We start from the raw sequence: 8,701 nt of genomic DNA on the forward strand, positions 1-8,701 counted from the left end.
GTCATTTTGAAGATGCAGTTGACCTTTAAATGCGCCGGAATACGCAGACGATGCGAGCACTGCCAAGGCCTCAAATTGATATCCTAGACGACTCTTAGTGAGCTTTCCATCCCAGTGCAATGCAATCTGCTCTGGGGATTGGTGGATATTTTTTCAAAGATAGATTCGGAAATTTTCAAACGATTTGCAATGCGTCGTCAATAGGTCCCAGATCTTGAAAGATGGAAGTCATTAGGGTTGCCATCGCAAACTTTAATCAGTGCTGCAGTTATCATGGTAGCGGCATTATCACTGACTTTCAAGCGATCAAAAACCTGGCATAGGTTTTCGTCGCTGAATAGGTTTACAGGAGCATTTAGAGTCACAAATTTAGCGGAATGACCAGATGTCGACTGTGCAAGTTCAAAATCAGTGCTGTGAGAAGTGTCAGCTACCTGTGAAGATATAGATGAGCTCTCTGCAAATTCACCTTCGCTACTTGATGCTGGTGCAGACTCTGTTGCACTCATGGTCCGTCTCTTTTGTTTCATGATTTTCGCTTTCAACACTTTATCTTTGCCACCGATCGTTATCTTTGCCACCGATCGTTGCTAATCTCGGACCCCTTTGATCCTGATAAAATGCTATGTCTAAAACGTTTTTTATCGTCAGAAAGAAGTCTACTTGCTTCAATTGTCGCTATCGCGTCAGGGGCTCCTATATCCCATAGCTTACTCAGTTTGGCTTCAAAGTCGCTATGTTTTTTTGATACATATTGCCAGCCTGCAGTTTTCTTTAGTGACAGCCATTGTTTCCATACTGTTTCCAATCTTTTAGTGGCATTGACTTTTGTGATAGTCTTTGTGCCAGCAAGTAACCAAAAACCGATCACTCTATCTCCTGCGATCTGGATGTGTGACTTGACTGGTTCATTTTTTAAAAATGAATGCTCTCTCAGGTGTAGCACATATTGCATAACTTGCCTCAGAGTGGGCAACTTCGATCCCGTAATGGCTTCCTCAGATGGCCCAACTAAGAAATGCTGTGTCTGCGATCGTGTTCTTCTAGTTTTCTTCGGTACTGCTGCACTAGATGACGATTTTCTTTTTTTTCAGACATTTCGCACTACAGCTAATCCTAGAAAAACAGATATACATAAACTCAGTCAAGCAACAAAGAATAGTGGAAAATATTTCAGTTCTTTTAGAGTTTTAGGTCGAACACATACTGCATAACTTGCACAGGAGTAGCCAGATTAGATCTAGTTATAGATTATCGAAGATAGTTATTCCTAAATTGAAAAAACTCATACCAGTATATTGATATCTTGGGATAAAACAAAAAATTTAGAGCAACCGACTGGCGGTTTTCCCCAGTCACTGGAATAGACATTTGCAAGCTTTGTTTCTATTCCAGTAGAAAGGAAAAGAGTATCAGGTCTATTATATCAAATAGTTGTATACTGCTATAATACTATGTTCATTAATCACGCGCTAAACTAGCTAATAGCATGAGTCAAAACGCCGCCTGATAAGTCCTGCACCTCAATCGCAAACACAGTCCATCAACAACAAAGCAGCAAGGCCCCTGACTGATCAATGATCCCCGTTTCACAGCGGTGCTCAGCGCTTCAGCAGCGCTAGAACATACGTGTCACGTCAGTGAGAACACACGCCATTCCTGTCGAGTCACTGACGACGGGGGAATCCCCTAATTCCGAAGAAATTTTTAGGTGCGTGAAAAAACGGCAATGTGCACACGGATGCAGGGGATGAATTAAAAAAAAAAGTTGCCAGAATTTGTTTTCAAGGTATAAGGCATGGGAAACGGACTGAAAACCTAGACTTTTTGAAAGTCGGTCAATTCTGAACAACCCTAGCGTATATGTACCTAATACTAAAGTGTTTATGATTTCAGATCGCTTCAACTTTTCAGTATTAAACATAAGTATAGACCTAGAAAGCTAACTTTATTCGTAAATAGCTACTTCTAGCTTAATTTAATGGATTTATTTGAGATCATTGCTTTACTTAATCTCTCCGAAATGTGCATTATACAAGTACGTCACCATCGAATCCCTCTGGCTATAACTATCTGGTAGCATAATTGCGGCAAATAATCGAGTACTAACTTTAAAGTAGCCTAGGTATCTAAATGAGCTCTAGGACATTGTGATTATGCAGCATACCAAATTTCATCACACATTTCATGATGGAACAACTTTGAAACTAACGCAGTTCTATGGCAACATTTTTTAAAATCTGTTTTCGGTAGCATGTACCTATATACATAGTCAGCTTTAATAACGGAATTACCATGCTAATATGTGACTCCTCACCTTGAAACTTGGTACGTAGTTGTAGGACATTGTGATTATGCAGCATACCAAATCTCCTAACGCATTTCATAATGGAACAACTTTAAAACTAACGCGACTCTACATCGACTTTTGCGTACATCTGTTTTGCGGGAGCGTATAGCACGTATCCATACATAGTCAACTTTATTATCGAAATTACCATGCTTAACATTGAATCCCAACTCGAAACTTGATACGTTGCTGTAGGACATTATGGAAATGCACCATGCTAAATTTCATCACATATCTAATGATGCAACACCTTTAAAACTACCGCAGTCGAATACCGACTTTTACGCATATCTGTTTTGCGTGAACATAGCATATAGCTATACATATTCAATTTTAATAACAGAATTAGCATGCTAAACATTAAACGTTGAACGTTATTGGTACGCAGTTGCAGGACATAACAGCAATGCACCATACCAAATTTCGTCACACATTTCACGATGTAACGCCTTTAAAACTAACGCAGTCGAATACCGACTTTTACGCATATCTGTTTTGCGTGAACATAGCATATAGCTATACATATTCAATTTTAATAACAGAATTAGCATGCTAAACATTAAACGTTGAACGTTATTGGTACGCAGTTGCAGGACATAACAGCAATGCACCATACCAAATTTCGTCACACATTTCACGATGTAACGCCTTTAAAACTAACGCAGTTATCTACAGACCTTTGCGTAAATCTGTTTTTCGGTAGCGTAGCACGTACCTATACATAGTCAGCTTTAATAACGGAAGTAGCATGCTAATAATCAAATCCCCACCCTGAAACTTGGTAAGCAGTTGTAGGATATTATGAAAATACACCATACCAAATTTCGTCAGTCATTTCATGATGTAACACCTTTAAAACCAGCAACGCAGTTCTATACCGACTTTTGGCTAAATCTGCTTTTCCGTAGCGTAGCACGTACCTATACATAGTCAACTTTAATAACGGAATTACCATGTTAATAATCGACTCCCCACCTTGAAACTCGGGCGTAGCACGTACCTATACATAGTCAGCTTTAATAACGGAAGTAGCATGCTAATAATCAAATCCCCACCCTGAAACTTGGTACGCAGTTGTAGGATATTATGAAAATACACCATACCAAATTTCGTCAGACATTTCATGATGTAACACCTTTAAAACCAACGCAGTTCTATACCGACTTTTGGCTAAATCTGTTTTTCCGTAGCGTAGCAAGTACCTATACATAGTCAACTTTAATAACGGAATTACCATGTTAATAATCGACTCCCCACCTTGAAACTCGGTACGCAGTTGTAAGACATTATGACAATGCGCCATGTCAAATTTTGTTAAGCATTTCATGATTGAACAACTTTAAAACTAACGCAGTTCTTTACTGACTTTTGCGGGAGAGTAGCACGTACCTATGCATAGTCAACCTTAATAACGGAATTACCATGCTAAACATTGAATGAGCAGCTTGAAAATTAGTTCACAGGTGTAGGACATTATGACAATGGAACATATCAAATTTCATCACACATTTCATGATGGAACACCTTTTAAAACTAACGCAGTTCTATACCGACTTCGCGTGAATCTGTTTGCGGGAGCGTAGCACGTACCTATATGCGTAGTCAACTTTAATGACGGAATTACAGATGTAATTAAGTTTCAACACTTTTACAATGATTCGTCTTGCTTCCTATAACATCCCACTCGAAGCCCTCGTTATTAGGCTGTGATCTCAGCCTGAGCTATGTCTTGAATCCTACGGGACTCTGCAAATTGTTTCGGTTTATTCTGCCCGTTTCAATTCAAGATAAGGAAGCCCATTTCACCCAATGTATCGATGCCTACTGTACTCTACAAAATTTTCTAATTAATTCTCTCTGTGTAAATGTATCATAACAAAGATGATTTGACTCCTAAAGTACGAAATACTTGTTTGCCTGAGCTAAGCCGCGGCGCTTGGAGTGGAATTTTACGAGGTATGTGGACTCATTTCGAGGGGCTCTATGCCATAGGAGCATACTTTACGCTCCAATTCGATTCCCACACATTCCATATGATTACTAACAGAACCATTCAGTACCAGCCTTGAAATTTTGCGTAGTACGTGATGGCATGTATTCAATTTCATGACATCCGACAGTACGACGGAGACTATTAAAATATCGAAAAAGCCCTCTATTCTTTTCCGAAATAATCAAGGTTTTATCAGATCTTCCCTTCATATAAACTCCAGCAGAATCACCAATAACCCCTCAAGTTTACTCAATTTACTCTAATTTGATACTCGTGTACTAAATCCCTATTTTCCGCAAGTATGATAGAGGCTATCGCTCGATATTGAACTATTTGTAATTTTGCTGGAATACAAGTACAATTAGGGATTAAAAAGTAACTAATATAGGTGGTTATGTTTGTAGATTATTTACACTTCTACTTGAAATGTACTGTTTTCAGTGGTCATGATGAGTGGTGCTCGTCTCATCTATATCCTACGACGCATTTTCGGGCTGCAGAATGACTTATCGCAATAAAAATAACAAAAATACTTCGAGAATTTGCGAACTCTCACTGCGCAATATTTGAGTTTTACGAAGTACCCTTCAAAGTGAGCCTACATCTTGGATATTATCCAAAACCACATAAAATTTCGATCCGAGCAAGGAATCCTTTAAAATAAAGTAGAAATAGTCATTTCGTGTAAGTAAAACGTTAGTACTCTAGGTCTATTCCTGTTTAATACTGTAGCTATCATGAAGTTGATGTATACTCCAATATCATAATGACTTGAGAGTATTTGGTGCATGTAGGCAAAAAACCTACTTGGGTATTCTCAAGAAGTACGAGTACTTCCATACTTAACAACTTTGAAAGTTAGCGCAGTTTGTGGCATTTGTATGCAATCGAAATTTGCGTGCTTCTCACTTACCTTACACTGTAATTTTTTTCATGTCGTTGAAATCAGAAAAGACAACACTTTTTTCGTCAAAAAAGATCCCACGTAAAATGTCCTAGAGATGATGTCGATTGTGCTTTATATTTAGGTGTTTCCGTATTTAGGTGTTTCCGATCTAGGTGATACCTGCGGCACTGCGGCCTGATATAGAATACTAAATAATCTGGCGTACATGTCGACCTCCGTTCTGTCCTCGCAATAACACTAAAATCACCTGGCGTACTCGACAATCAAACTGTTTGAATCCCGCATGGGGCATTTTATTATAAACGGAATAATGAACGTGTATGCAAATAAACATACTGCACTAAAATAAATTGAAGGCAAGAAATGGGACATGCAGCATAAATCGTAGCCGAAATTTTCCAATTAGAATATGGCAGCCCTACCCGTATGGAAATAAACCACATGCTAAGTCCAGCTTGGAAAAATTACTTGAACTTATTACAGAATTTGTTATTATGCTACTTAATTGAAAGTATAACTCACTAAACAAATGTAGCGAGTACCCGCATGGAAATAAACCACATGCTAAGTCCAGCTTGAAAAAATTACTTGAACTCATTACAGAATTTGTTACTATGCAACTTAATTGAAAGTATAACTCACCCAACAAATGTAGCGAGAAAATTGACCTTATACAGGATTTGTAACATGTAACCAACTTGTAGTACTTGTGAAGTACTACTCAAAAAACGAATGTAGCGTGAAATCCATTCTTAGAAAGTCTTATTCTGGAGCATATTGTTGAAATCTGAGCAAGAAATCGGCCAATTTGGTAGACATACATTGAGCACTTTTGTCGCCTATTACGACATGTTGGACGAAAGCCAGAAGCTGAAAATCTTTCGGATACTTTAGGTCCCAGCATAATAGCATGCCATGATATTAATCTGCATATCAAAGACCGTATCATAGTCTTGACACAAAATTCTATGGCCATCAGGTAGAATCCAGCCCTGGATCTTGCCATTCTAGTGCTTTGCGACACCAAATGTGGAGGCTGTGATCTTTTGCAGTGGATTCGAGCATCTTGAGCCTGAAATATAAGTATTTTTTTCAAAAATTCAAACAATGCATATGACTGTCAACAACAGGGGTGACATCTCTACACCAGTAATTCACTAAGTTATCTAGACACGCCAGACAATGTGAAAAATTTCACGCCCACTTACCGTAATGTCACAAAAGTTTATTGCATGGAACGTTATGACTTGCATGGAACGTTATGACTGTTACTGAGAAAATTCTCAAGAATAATATTCGGACTCTATGGAATTGTAGGTAAATGGCGAGAAGAGAGAAAACTTTTTGTTATCGACCACTGCTTTCCACCCCCTTCGTATGCTTTCATGCCCCTCAGTTCAAGAACCACTGCTGCACAGTCAGCTGCATGTATCAGCGATTGACATCATTATATAAACTTAGTTATAATCAAGTACCTGTTCCACTGACAATGCAGATACTGTGGACTTCTTTCGAGAGTTCATACTGGCGTCGGTCTTCTTCAACTTGACTCTGCCATCGGCGAGTTGCGATTTTACTTTCAGCAGATTTTTCAGTTGATCATTCACACTAAACGTTTGGAGAATTTCACTGAGAGGGATCCCTTTCTTTGTTAGCTGAGCACGCCGGTATCCGTACAATTGCTTAAAGGACACGATATTCTGCCATCTGCGGTCCTCGTTGTCGAATTCCTTTTGCAGCTGACGAGTCGCTTCTCCAACAGTCAACTTGAATCCACCTGAATATGTAAATATTAGTAGTGACACAATACTCAAGATGGCTTGGTGCTACCGAAAACAGGGTCTGGTCTAATTTCCTACCCACAACGCTGTAATGCCCATGAACAATGCCGGTCTATACCCACAGTACAAACTACGCTGTAATTAAAATGGCGCACATTACCGGACTAATTCTATATACTCACAGTACAAACTATGTTGTAATTAAACTGGCGCACACCACCAGAACACTTCTATATACGCACAGTACAAACTATGTTGTAATTAAACTGGCGCACACCACCAAACCACTTCTATACACGCACAGTACAAACTATGTTGTAATTAAACTGGCGCACACCACCAGACCACTTCTATATACGCACAGTACAAATTATGTTGTAATTAAACTGGCGCACACCACCAGACCACTTCTATATACGCACAGTACAAACTATATGTTGTAATTAAACTGGCGCACATTACCGGACTTCTTCTATATACTCACAGTACAAACCATGTTGTAATTAAACTGGCCCACATTACCGGACTCCTTTTATATACTCGCAGTAATTTACCTGACACTGCTGACACGGAAGCGTTTTTGAAGGAAGAAGGACGTTGTCACAGAAGTCTGAGTGCTTTCAATTTCTGAGACAGTTTTGTGTTGATATTTTTCTAGAAAAAAATGAGATGATCAGTGCAAATGAATTTAGACCAATGAGACCAGTTTACTTTACCCAGGGGGGGGGTTCTGTAAGTCGATTGCATGGAACGTTATGACTGTTAATGAGAGAATTCTCAAGCATAAAATCCGGAGTATACACAGAACAATATGAATTGCACGTAAATGGCGAGAAGCGAGAAAACTTTGTTGTTGACCACTGCTTTTCACCCCCTTCAGATGCTTTCATGCCCCTCAGTTCAAGAGAGAAAGAGATATGATATTCTTTTACGCCTGCACCATCGGAGATACTTCGACGACGAAGTTGCGATACGAGCGCGAGTTCATCTAGTCTGCGCCCCCCGTTTGTTTTCTCCTCCATGATATCCGTGATTGCTGAGCGCCTAGCAGGATAGCTGCGGACACCAATTTTCCAGTCTTTGGTATTACCCGGCCGGGGATCAAACCCACGACCTACCGATCGAAAAGCCGGACGCATAATCATTACACTATCTCGCTCACCACTGCCGCACAGTCAGCTGCATGTATCAGTGATTGACATCATTATATAAACTTATAATCACGTACCTGTTCCACTGACAATGCAGATACTGTGGACTTCTTTTTAGAGTTCAGGCTGGCGTCGGTCTTCTTCCACTTTACTCTGCCATCGGCGAGTTGCCATTGTACTTTCAGCAGATTTTTCAGTTGATCATTCACACTGAACTGAAAAACAAAAAATCAATAAGTTATTATCAATCAGTTCTAAATCATAATAGCTTTGCAAGTCCCAATTTACCCTATCCAATGTATGCATTTTTTGTGTAATTAGTTTACACGCTACCGAAAACAGATTTAGGAAAATGTTGCTATAGAACTGCGTTAGTTTCAAAGTTGTTCCATCATGAAATGTGTGATGAAATTTGGAATGCTGCATAATCACAATGTCCTAGAGCTCATTTAGATACCTAGGCTACTTTAAAGTTAGTACTCGATTATTTGCCGCAATTATGCTACCAGATAGTTATAG

At 39.3% G+C, this 8,701-nt stretch overlaps 1 long non-coding RNA gene across 3 annotated transcripts; it reads right to left on the reverse strand.

Annotated features, from left to right (window-relative positions):
• Positions 1-5,519: 5,519 nt before the first annotated feature.
• LOC145439383 (uncharacterized) lies at positions 5,520-8,488 on the reverse strand. 3 transcript variants are annotated; one of them, XR_013915184.1, is made up of 4 exons: positions 8,471-8,488; positions 8,260-8,397; positions 7,586-7,685; positions 5,520-7,027 (listed from the first exon to the last, which is right to left on the reverse strand). It is a non-coding gene; the product is annotated as an uncharacterized LOC145439383 (long non-coding RNA). The 3 variants fall into 3 exon arrangements; XR_013915185.1 differs by lacking the exon at positions 8,471-8,488 and having other exon boundaries at positions 5,520-6,322; positions 6,726-7,027; positions 8,260-8,464; XR_013915183.1 differs by lacking the exon at positions 8,471-8,488 and having other exon boundaries at positions 8,260-8,464.
• Between the last annotated feature and the right edge of the window lie 213 nt (positions 8,489-8,701).

The sequence above is a fragment of the Botryllus schlosseri genome, chromosome 5, assembly GCF_051294905.1.
Source record: "Botryllus schlosseri isolate E-star chromosome 5, Bs_hap1, whole genome shotgun sequence".
Lineage (NCBI taxonomy): Eukaryota > Metazoa > Chordata > Ascidiacea > Stolidobranchia > Styelidae > Botryllus > Botryllus schlosseri.